The following is an 11,853-nucleotide window of genomic DNA, read 5'->3' on the forward strand; positions in this document are numbered from 1 at the left end:
CTGTTTGGTGTCTCCTGTGCTCCAGCCTCAGCCACAGAGCACAGCCCTCTCTCAGCCTTGAGCTGTAATCTTGTGCTAGGTTTGAAAGATAAATTCCCAATACTACTCCTCCACCTACAGATCACCCACAAAGTTACTTTAAAATATGGAAATTTTTAGATATAAACTTATATTAAACTATGGATCTCATGCATAATGTATTAATACACATATTATATAATATAAATTATACATATATATATATCAGCTTGCTAGGAGTAGAGTAGAAAATTCCATGTCATGAGGGGTGTGGTATTTTGTTAAACAGCACCACTTTTAGCTAGATAATGAAATAAATAACAAAGAATTTGTGTAAATACAAAGTTAACCTTGTTCATTTTGTACCACCAAATGGAAAAAAAGTAATTCAACTAAAAAAATATTTTTGCCTGTTGCCAGGAAGAAAATGTTATTGGAAGCTTTGATGCTTGTGGCAAATGGTATCAGTCATCATTAATTTGACTAAGCCTGTCAGTTTTGCATTATTTGACAGGCATTTCTAGTTGGGGCTTATTTTCTGAGAACATTTTGACAAGTGTATCACAGTACAAGTATTTCTAAATACAAAGCAAGGGTTTAGGAAGCAGAGTGATGCAGAGCAGGGAAGTGTTTGGGTTAATTTCTCAGGATCTGGAGAGCAGAATGCCAAAACTGAGATGAAAATTTCCTAAGCAATAATAAACACACACAGAAAGCTGTCCTCAAGTTTTGCATGTGAGGGTATGAGCACAAATAATGTAATTAATTCCACATTTTTAGAGTTTTTGGGTGTTTTTTTGTTGACCAGCACTGTGCTTGTTTGTGAATAAAAAAGGAAGAACGAACAGATGATACTGAGGAGTTTGGATATTAAAAATTGGCTGGACTGAGGATGCTTCACTGCAACCAGCTGGCTGATTTTGCAAACAGAACTGGGCAGAAGCAGCATCGTGGGGCTCACAGAACATCTCCCAGCTCTTTTGGCACCCTGAGAGATGGATCTGAGAGCTCTTCCTCAAGGACAGCTCTTCCAAGGGCAGGAGAAGGAAGAGAACACATCCTGAATTACAGAACCAGACACCACCACCATCCCTCAGACTGAAAATATCCGGGAGCCACCTCTGCTCACCAGGAAGCACCAACGGTTTAACCAGGAGGGCTGCAAATTCACCACCAAGACTGGGAGCATCCATTCACCCCTAAAAGGGAAAACTTTTCTCCCCACTTTTCCCAGATGCTGCTGGTGTTCTCAGGTCCCAGGCCATTTTTGGCAGGGCCTGCTGCACTGTTCCAGGACAGAGCATTCCCTGGCCTCGGAGGGCGCCTGCAGCGTTCAGCGCCGGCTGAACTGGCAGCAGGTTCAGTAGCACAGCCTCTGATCAATGGGTTGCCACAGCAACATCCCTGCCTGCTGCTAAATTCTGGAGCTCAAGTTTAAAAGCTGATCTCAAACCAAGGTCCTTTTCAAAAAAAAAAAAAATCTCTAAGCTCTTTATTTAATAAAAGCAAACGTGCCGCCATATTGCTCTCAAAAAAAAAAAAAAAAAAGAAAGGAAAAAGAGAAAAAAGAGGGAGGAAAAAAGAGAAAAAAAGAAAAAGGAAGAAAGAGAAAAGAAAAAAAGGAAAGAAATGAACAAAGAAAAAAAGGAAAGAAATGAACAAAGAAAAAAAGGAAAGAAATGAACAAAGAAAAAAAGGAAAGAAATGAACAAAGAAAAAAAGGAAAGAAATGAACAAAGAAAAAAAGGAAAGAAATGAACAAAGAAAAAAAGGAAAGAAATGAACAAAGAAAAAAAGGAAAGAAATGAACAAAGAAAAAAGAAAGAAATGAACAAAGAAAAAAGAAAGAAATGAACAAAGAAAAAAGAAAGAAATGAACAAAGAAAAAAAGGAAAGAACTGAACAAAGAAAAAAAGAAAAGAAAAAAAAAGCCATCCCACATAGAAGGATGCAGTCCTTACTCTGGCATTTACCTCCAGAGCTGTTACTCCAGCTCTTCTGACCTCAGTATTGGCTTCTCTTCTGCTAAAATGCTGCATTTCCACTCTGAATTTTCCTGGCTTAAAATCAAGCATGCAATATTTATATACTTCTAGTCAAACATGCAGAAGACACGAATGCCATTTCTGAGGGAAGCAGCAGAGTTTTAAAGGCAGTTCTGTAACTGTGGCTTTTCAAAAGCACCTTTGGTCACTGCCCTGTGCCCCTGGGAACCTCAGCAGAACTCAAACCAGAAGTTTCCCAAGAACTAAACTTTTTCCCCCCTCGAAGTTCTGATCAGGAGAAATAGTTGCCCTAATTTTATAAAATTTAGGGCAGTGTGAAAAAAACCCTAGACCTCTCAAACAGGTTTTATTAATACAGAAAGGAGTTAAATTTATAATGGAGCTTGAATGTCATTCACAAACTGCAGTGATGGCACAATTTTGTCATTATATTCCAATTCTTAGAGCTTTTGAATTTGGGTTTCCAAATCCCAGCTTGAAGTTTTCAATATATTTAAACTACATTACAATCAAAAAAACCCCAACAATCTGCGTTAACTCAAACATCCTATTACACATGAGAGAATGCCAGGAAATACAATATATAAAGGGTTTTTTCCAAGGAACGTCGATCTCTTTCCACTCAGTCTTCAAAAAGCATCCACACTTAGAACCAGCTCAAAATGAGAGATGCAGCTGAACAATCACTGGCAATTCAGATAAGAAATATCCTCAGCATCTCCAAAAGCCTCTCAGGGATGGACATTGCTGTGGCTCTTTCCCAGTGCTCACTGTCAAGCAAATGCAACAATCCCTCTGTCAGCTGGCAGGGCAGCAGCAGAGCAGAATTCCCTGCCCAGACTCTTGCACATTTCCCTTTTCCATGGTGACCTGCCTCTGCCTCACCTCTGCTCAGCAAATCCTCCAGCACACACCAGCACTGTGGCCTTGTTGGTAGAATTCAATTTAGTCACTACATGGACGGTGAAACCCCAAGAAATAGGAGGAAGTTGCCTTTAGCAATTTCATGTGGGGTATATAAAGCTTTCCCCAAAAGTTTGAGATCACTGAGATCTGTTTGCTGCGACAGAAAATAATAAAGAAGAACTTCAGGTCTGGCTGATTCATGCATAAGTTACAATTCAGATTGCCTGACAAAGCATTTAAACAAGGATCTTGGCAAAATACCTCATTCTAGGTGGTTCATTATCCAAATAACATCAACTGACAGCAGAATAATTGCTTTGCCTCCTCTCTTTCTGCACTGAGTGCGTGCATTATTATTGTACGACCTTTCCTAAAGCAAACAACCTCCTCCACTGGCCATTAAAAAGTCTTTTAAAGTACCTGAATCACAACCCTCCCTGCTTCTGAGTGTGCTCTGCTTTACACAGGGGTCCTGTTTGTACTTCCTATCATTCTGTGTCTGCACATCTGCAAATGTGCTTATTGTGAGCAGATTTTAGCAACACTCCGGGGTCCTTGGGGGAAAGTTCAAGGATAATGTTCCTCACGCACCAGAACACAACAGAGGACTGTTAAAGACACATTGTTTGCAGTGATTTAAAGAAATGAGCCTTTAAAACCTCTGTAAATACTTGAGGCTCTCGTAAATCCCAGTGACAGAGTGGTGCTCACAGGTTCCAATGGTTACTGGCAGATTTTGAGCGTGTAAAAATAAGGAAGAAATGTCTTTGGGACATTTGGCTCTGCCACCCGTGGCTTCCCTTCTCCATCCCTCCCCCTTTTCTCCATCTGTGGTGATTTTTTCAGGACCTTGGGGGAAGAGTTTGTGTCTGGTTTTGCCCTGGGATGCTCAGAACCAGAGAAGTTTAACAGATTACCAGCGCAAAGTCAATTATTGCCACCTCTCCTCTCGCAGCATCTCTTACATCCTCAGGAAAGTTTTCTACTGAAGCACACCACATTAAAAAAAACAATCCCAAGTGTGAGTGGACACTGTCATGGTTTAGCAGACTGGAAATATTCATCAAAACTGGTGAAGTTATGCCAATTTTTCCAAAGATAGTGGGATTTAGGCTTGAGTGTTTTAGGAAATTGGGTAACTGTAAATACAGGCTCCTTTTTGGTCTCTGTGGAGGCTCAGGATGGGTATTAGGAAAAGGTTCTGCCCAGGCTCCCCAAGGAATGGGAACAACCCTGAGGCTGCCAGAGCTCCAGGAGGGTTTGGGTACCAGGGGCTGGGGGTGGTTGGGGTGTCTGTGCAGGGCCAGGAGTTGGACTGGATGATCCTTGTGGGGACCTTCTCACTGAGGATATTCCATTATTCTATGAAAAAAATCCTAGAAAATAATCTGGAGTTCAAGAAAAATGTGCCTGCAGTGAAATTTAAGAAATTAATTCCAGAGAAGAGATGAGTAGAAAATTTTCCTGTTTCATTCTCAGATGTAGGATCCAAAACCTCTCCATCCTATCCCATAACAGAACTAAAATTGTGGCAGTTTTGAAAATTCTCCCATGACTGATGCAATCAGCTGCCAACATCTCACTGATAATGTATAGCAAAGAGATATATATATATATTTTGTTTATTTGTTTAATGCACATTAATTATACACAGTGTAAGTGCTGCAGAGAGACATCTCCAAAAGGAAACAAACATCTTCCAACTTTGGAGGTTATGTGTTACAAGTTTAACAAGAAAGTAGATTCTGGGATTTTTTTTTTTTAGTACAAACACAAAAATATTCCCATTTTCTTTTGATGGTCTTGATCTTAAGACAATAAAAGTGCATCACAGAATCACTTATCTATCCCTAATATGGTTATTATCTACCTGAATTATCTACCTATAGTTATCTACCTATAGTTATTATCTACTAGTTTAGCAGTTGATGAAAACACAAAACCTTTGAATTTCTGCTCTCTCCCAGCTCAGACTGACTTTAAATCAGGCTTTTTACAGAATTGTGTTTTCCTTTGGCATCAGCCATTTCTGAAAGCACCCCCACAGCCTGACAGGCTGCACAACATTCTGCCTTTTCACTAAAAACTTGTGGTTTTTATCAGGACGGATAATCACCCAGATGAATTAATTGGCAACAAAATTTTCTGAAATACAAAATTCCACGAGGCAAAGAAAACGATGCACAATTCTTTGAGTACCTTATTTTAAGAACAAAATACAAGTAGCACAATGGTTGCACCAAACCATTCTGGTCCATGGCATTATTTTCCAGTAAATCAAAAATCCTGCCCCGAAACTTCCCCACTGAAGGCACCCTTGCCATGATCAGAGTGTGCTGACGAGACAGAAATGTTGCATTGCTTTCTTTTGTGGCATTGTTCTGCTCAGGGGTGCATCCTGCCTGGGAAACAGAATGGAGATTTTGGCCTGTGGCTCTGGGTTGGGGCAATGGCACCGCTTGGAAAAGTCAAGATATTTTCTGTCCCAGTGCATTTCTTTCTGGGTGATGCACATAGACAAGGGTCAGGCCAAATTAATTATTGAGGTAATCAACTCTCTGGTCTCTGCTTTAAAGAGAGAAGGGCCACAGAGAGCATAAAGTTAATTTATATATGGCAAAGTAAAGATAGGGGAATATTGCTTTTCTAAGAAATCATTTAAAGATTTCTGAAGAGGCTCCCAGAGCTTTGGATCAAAGATAATGAAAAAGTACCCAGTACATATTCTCATTATAACTTCTAGACCAATACTCTGGCATTTTCATCAGAAAAATCCCAATTTTCCAACAGATTGCTTTTGCTTACTAGGAAATGAATTATTTCTTATCTGTAGCTGCACACCCTCACAGACCTGATTTGGTACAAGGAGACAAGTGAGACATTGAAATCTACCTCAGATACTTAAAAATATCAGGAAGCATCTCATTACCTTGACTTTTATGGCTGATCAAACAGAGCGAGTAGTCTGTAGTTGTTGAACACAAGATTATTTCTCTCCACCCAAAAACATTTCCACAACTGTAAGCAATGAAAGCTGCGCCCAAAAGCAGCCAAGAAAGCCCTTCCAGTTCTGCAGCACAGCTTCAGTAGCACAAATAATCACCTGAAACTGGGTATTTCTGACAATTTAATTTACTATACAGCATTTGCAAGCTGTCAGCCTGTACCATGTAATTAAGAAAGAGATGCCTGGCAAGATTTATGTGTTGGGGAGAGCCCACTGGAACTTAATAGGTTTTTGACAGGACTGAAGAAGTGAACAAACTTAATGACTCTACTGGTGGATCATATAATTTCCTAAGTAAGAATTTTTTAAAGTGTTTAAATTATTATTTTAAATTATTTAAAAACAAGCAATTCAGGGAATTTCAGGTTCAAAATGCCATTATTTCTATTAGATAGGTTAGCAATGGAAGTTTATGGATTACATAATACCACACAGGAATTTCCACCTGGCTGTGTTCATATCCCACTGCTAAATTATAAAGGTGGGAAATGTGCCTTCAGCCCAGGGGTAAATAACATAGGAAAAATAGCAGAACTGGCTTTGAGGAAAATCAGGAAGAGAGAGAAAATAAAGAATCAAATATTAATAATAATATTAAAGCCTCGAGCTAAAGCAAAATAAATTAAGGCAAGGCTTTAGTCATGCTATGGAATTCAGCAGTGAATTCATTATAGGAATGACAGCACAACCAAGCACAGAAAAAAAGAAGAAGGTTTAGTTTGGAGTTAGAGAAAGTGGGTCTGTTCATACAAAAGCTCTCTCTTTTGCAGGGACATGGATGCTGTATTTCAAGTACTTTAGAGTTTGCTAAAGAGAACATCACATCAGGACAATTTTGCACTGACCTGGTCCATGTGCACAAGATCTTCCGATTTGCAGATTATCTCATTAAAAATTGAGATGGCAGCTCTGATCCATTTTACACCATTTTACCCCGCTGGCAGTAGTTTAAATAGGCTCCAACAAAAACAAAAACAAAAGAAATTAAAAATTCTAACCTTCTTTTCCATGTCTCTTTTTCAAAGCGTGCTCCTTTAATCCTTGGGCTGAAAGGGTTCCAAACCTGCGCCTTGCAACCCCCCTGGCAGGGCCCAGGCAGCGTTTCAGGCATTTCATTCCCACCAGGCAGAGCCTGTTTGCCTGGGGACATTTTCAGGTGCCACACAAACCACGCTCAGTGATTTGAAAAGTCTTTATTGTGCCTTTCAGATCCACACCCCTCCTCTGAGAGGCTCAGCTGGGATGTGCCCTGCACTGCAAAACCCTCTGTGGGTGTTATGGGCTGATGCACAAAACCTGAGCTGGGCTGGGGACCAGCAGCTGTTGAGGGACACCATTAAAATTTGTAAAGACTGGTGAAAACCTTTTATTTTTCCTCATTCTCCCTTTACATTTACGTACTGCTGACCTATATCAGCATCACAGGTGAATAACGTCCCCAAACAGCCTGAAGAAGGGGGACACAAGGCAAAAATCTCCTTAAATCACAGCAGCACTGAGTAAAACTGTTAGTTCCTACATGCTGAGAATTCAAATGCTGTATTTGTTCTAAATACACAATTTTCCCTCTTCAGACACAGCCAGGCAAGGGGCTGCTCTTTGTTTTTCAGACACCTCTGCCATTAAACCCTCTGACACGTGTTGCTTTCTGTGCTTTAGCCCTCAGTCCTGCAAAGCTGATTTGTGCAGCCAGATTAATGAGTCACCTACGTGCTGGCAGTGCTACTGAAAGTTCTGTGCAGTGTTAATCAAAATACTGATCAAAATAAGATATTTAAGTTAAAGGATTCTCTGCTTTTGAGCTAGGTGAAAAGGCAGCTAGAATTTTGCAAGTTGTGTGAGAAAGAATGTAGGTCCTGTAGTGGTATTAAAAAGCCAGGCAGAATAATCTCCTCTTGTTTGTTAAAGCTTTTGGACTTGAACAAATTGGTGAAAATAAGGGTATTAAAGATCCTGATATATAAATGATGCAAATCACACCACAGATTTTTGGAATTTCAGTACTGCTTCCTCTTGGAGGTAAAAGATGTGTTATTTTCCAGAGGACTGGATGTCCTGGTAATCCAGCAATGCCTTTGCTGTGTGTGAGAGCTCTGCAAGGCAGAATGATTAGACTGTCAGCCAGAAGAACAATGAGCTGTGTTCCAGCACACAGAAAGCAATTTCAGAGGGAAAAACCACCTCGATGGAGCAGCAAGAAGCAGTTATTAAGCAAGGAGAGGCAAAGAGCTTTTCTTTTCCTACTGCTTTCTCCCATAACATTTTCATTAACACCACACATAAAATTATGAAATAAAGCACTAATATAATCAACTGCTGGCAGTGATTAAAAAGCAATCCCATGTCCAAGGCTTTTTTGCATGTTTCCATGGCTGGTTGAATTGAGTAGTTTAGAGCAGTGGAATTTGGGAGTTATATTTTTCCTGTAATCACTAATTCCACATTAGCACCACCACATTTACAGGCTTAGTTCTTTAAAGACAACTTTATTTTATATGAAAATGGTGATGGCACCCAATATTCCTGAATGTTCAAGAAAGTGGTAAACCATCAGGAACTCACTAACAAGTGTGTTAGCAGTAACTTAATTCTGGAAATTAATGCCACACACTGTCAATCCTACTGTGCCAAACAACTCAGTATGTGTTCTAAAGTAGAGTTAAAGTTCTTTATAACCCTGGTGTGCAAATTGAGACCTCCAAATTATTTGATGCAAACAGCCTTTTAAATTGACACTATCAGCCAAGAGCATCTCTCTCATTTGTGACATATGCTGAACTTTATTAGCTAGATATTACCAATTTATTTCAGCAGAAGCTTAATTTCAGGAGGCTTGCTACCCTTAATTTCTGCTGAAACATTTTCCTGGTAGTGTGCTTGCAATATGATTTAATTTATTACAGCAGAGCCGTCCTTGCTATAGAATTTCTATAGTTAATGTATGCAGCTGCAAGTATTTTCCTTAATCAAAGAGAAAAGAGCCACTTCCCTTTGCCAGATCTCATCAGAGCACAAGCACCCAGCAGTGATGGGGATTTCTGTCCTGCTTTGAATTCTGCACATCACCAGAGGACCTTTCAGGAAATGGTGCCACTTGACATTTTCACCCAAGCACCAGAAATTGCTGCTGCCCATCCCAGGGCTGGAGAGTTCCCCCTTCCAGCCACGCAGGACTGAGCAGCTGCACCCCACTCAAACACCCCAAACTGGCCTGGGAAACTGAAAATGGACTTGAAGCTTTCGGCTGCAGCTTTAACACTGAAACTCTGCCACACCTACAGGAGCTCCTCTGCCATCACTGGGGTTTGGGGTGCCACAAATCACAGCAAAACTCAGGTTTGAGTTGAAGAGGTAAGGAGCTATATCAAAGCAGATTGCTGGTGAAGTTCTGAAAAAAATTAAACCAGCATAATCTACACTAAAAAAGAGGTGATGTTCTCAATCACACCCCTGTCCCAGGACATAACTGCATTTTTCAGCCATTCTATGCTAAATAGTCAGATTTAATGTGTTGGTTTCTGTCCTTCTGTTTCTCTTCAGCAGGCTGTGTATCTCTGGCCCTTTGGGAATCTCTCATTAATAGGCTTTGTCTCAGAATGTTTTGTGTTAGATTCAGTTATCTGTTTTCCAGAGGTTTCATGCCATCCTTCTCTCCCTGAAATTTGCTATCACTTGCAAATATAATCACATAAATATAATATAATATAATATAATATAATATAATATAATATAATAGTTCAGTACCATTTTATTATTAATAAATAGATATGAAGAGAAAACATATTCCATTTTCCTATCAATTCCTAGATTTCCCCTTATGGTACAGTACTTACATGTACATCTCTTTCTTCCCCCAGAAAACACAAAACCACTAAAAATTCCTTACACACCAAAATAGAAATGCTGAGTCTCTCTGCTCTAAAAACTGCAAACGTGAAAGAACCAAAGATTATTTTTGCATGAGAATGATAGGACTTGAGTGCTTTAAATGTAGTTCTGTATTTTTATATTCCAGGCCAGTATCACACAGTGAAAGTGCAGCCTCAAGGTGTTTTGGCGGCTGACAGCAGCCAGAGCCAGGCTGAACAACAATAACATTGTGATGTGGATCTGTATGGCTTTTTGTCAAAGTAAAAATTGAGTTCTTGTGTGCTTTTACAGGGGACATGAGCAAAGCAGTGGTGTCAGGATGCTGGAGACAGGCTGCTGACAAGGATATTGGTTCACAGCACTTTTTCAGATGAGCTTTGACTATGATGCTTTTGAACATGTGATTTTAAAAATTATTCTGTCCCCTGCATTCTTATGGAATCACAAAGGAGAGATAAACCTCTGGGAAAATTGGTAGGAAAAGTGATGACAGCTGGGAGGGAAAGTGAAGGTTGATGGATTGTTATGTTACAAACCCAGGCAGTAGGAGCCTCAGCCTGTAAGAAATGACACTGTTCCCTTGGTGCTGCAAAGGCAAAGCAGCTGCTGCTCCAGAATTCCTCTCTGCAGCCTCTCAGAGACAAAACCCCAGCTGGTGGGAGCTGGGCTGTGTGCCTGAGTGCCAACCAATGTCTGCACCTCAGAGAAGCCATCCAGGAGAAAGGCACCAAACAATTGTCTCAGACTTCTCCATCACCTGCCCCAGGCTGCTCATTTTCCCAGGAATTATTGAAGAGCTCTCCAAGCCCTGAAACCAAGATTCAGGGGAGATGCAGGACTACATATTTTAAGAGGCTTTATTGACATACAGCACCTTTCATGAGCCTCAGAACACATTTGTGGGATTAAAACCTAAATACTCCTAAGAAACATTATATTTACAGTGCACAGAAATACAGCTGCCTCCAGCAGTCCCCTCTCCTGCAATTAAAGGTGCCATTTATCACTTTTTAAGAGAGAAGGAACAAGAATCACATTAGAAAAAAACTTCCCAGAGAAGACTGACCTTGGGCATAAGTCCTTGTTCTGCCAGGGCTTTCAGATGGCAAATGATACAGAGCTGTACTGACAAGTGTCAAATCCACACACTGGCCTTTGTTGAGGGTATGCCAGATCCTTTCCATGCTCCTTTGTATCCAGCAGTAATCACTGGGGGTTAAACAGGGCTTGTTGTTGTTAGCACTGAGTGTGCAGAAAATTCCAGTATTTTCTGCAGGAACCTGACCACTGTGATCCTTTTACATTTGTGCAATGAAAGCCATCATATGCTTGTTTGATCCATCTGTTTCATGGAAGAAATGCAAGTTGCAGCTACAATTCTACTATTTACTGGCAGTTACTAGTAATTTACTAGTGGTTACCAGGTAAGCAGCAGTCACCTTTAACAAATACTGCCAGGTTTGCACAACCCTGCCCCACCAGCACGAGAAAGATGTTGAGAAACTGAAGAGAGTTCACAGGAATAAAACTCAGTACAAATAATTTTTATACATCTTTGCATCAATCCACATTTTCCCATTCTTTTATATCTTCTTCTTCTTGACCTGTGGCCGGTGTTTCAAGTCGTGAGTTTGAGTTTTATTTTTGCTGCATTGGTGGCATCACTTTCAAGCCCTTGTCCATGGGAGACTCTTCTGGATATTTCCTACTTCTTATTCCACTCCAATATTCTGGCTCCATTTTGAGGGTGACAGCACTGCCACTGTTTTCAAGATCTTAGTCAGAATTACTCATACCAGGCTCATGTCTCACATGCTCTTTCCTTGGATCTTGTGGGAATGCTGTGATTTTTATCCAATTTTGGCACAGGGCTTTGTAGGTGGGTTGCAATCTGTAGGACAGCTCCCAGTTATTTGAGGAAGCAATTGTGTTTAAATGTGTCAACACCTTCCCTAAAGTGGATCATCTCTCCTGCCTCCTTTATGGGGAGCATGGGAAGCCACTGACTGTCTTAAATTATTGGAGTCTGTGGCATTGAAAGTTTTC

At 40.4% G+C, this 11,853-nt stretch overlaps 1 long non-coding RNA gene across 3 annotated transcripts in view; it reads right to left on the bottom strand.

The window, feature by feature from the left end:
- Positions 1-7,063, bottom strand: part of LOC118698865 (uncharacterized) — a 127,193-nt gene extending 120,130 nt beyond the window's left edge. For 2 of the 3 annotated variants that reach the window (XR_008508624.1, XR_004981956.1), the window contains exon 1: positions 6,936-7,063. This is a non-coding gene — a long non-coding RNA (uncharacterized LOC118698865). Of the gene's footprint in view, positions 1-6,782; positions 6,838-6,935 lie in introns of those variants that run through there. The other variant, XR_008508626.1, reaches the window with a different exon arrangement.
- Positions 7,064-11,853: the final 4,790 nt, after the last annotated feature.

The sequence above is a fragment of the Molothrus ater genome, chromosome 14 (assembly GCF_012460135.2).
Source record: "Molothrus ater isolate BHLD 08-10-18 breed brown headed cowbird chromosome 14, BPBGC_Mater_1.1, whole genome shotgun sequence".
Lineage (NCBI taxonomy): Eukaryota > Metazoa > Chordata > Aves > Passeriformes > Icteridae > Molothrus > Molothrus ater.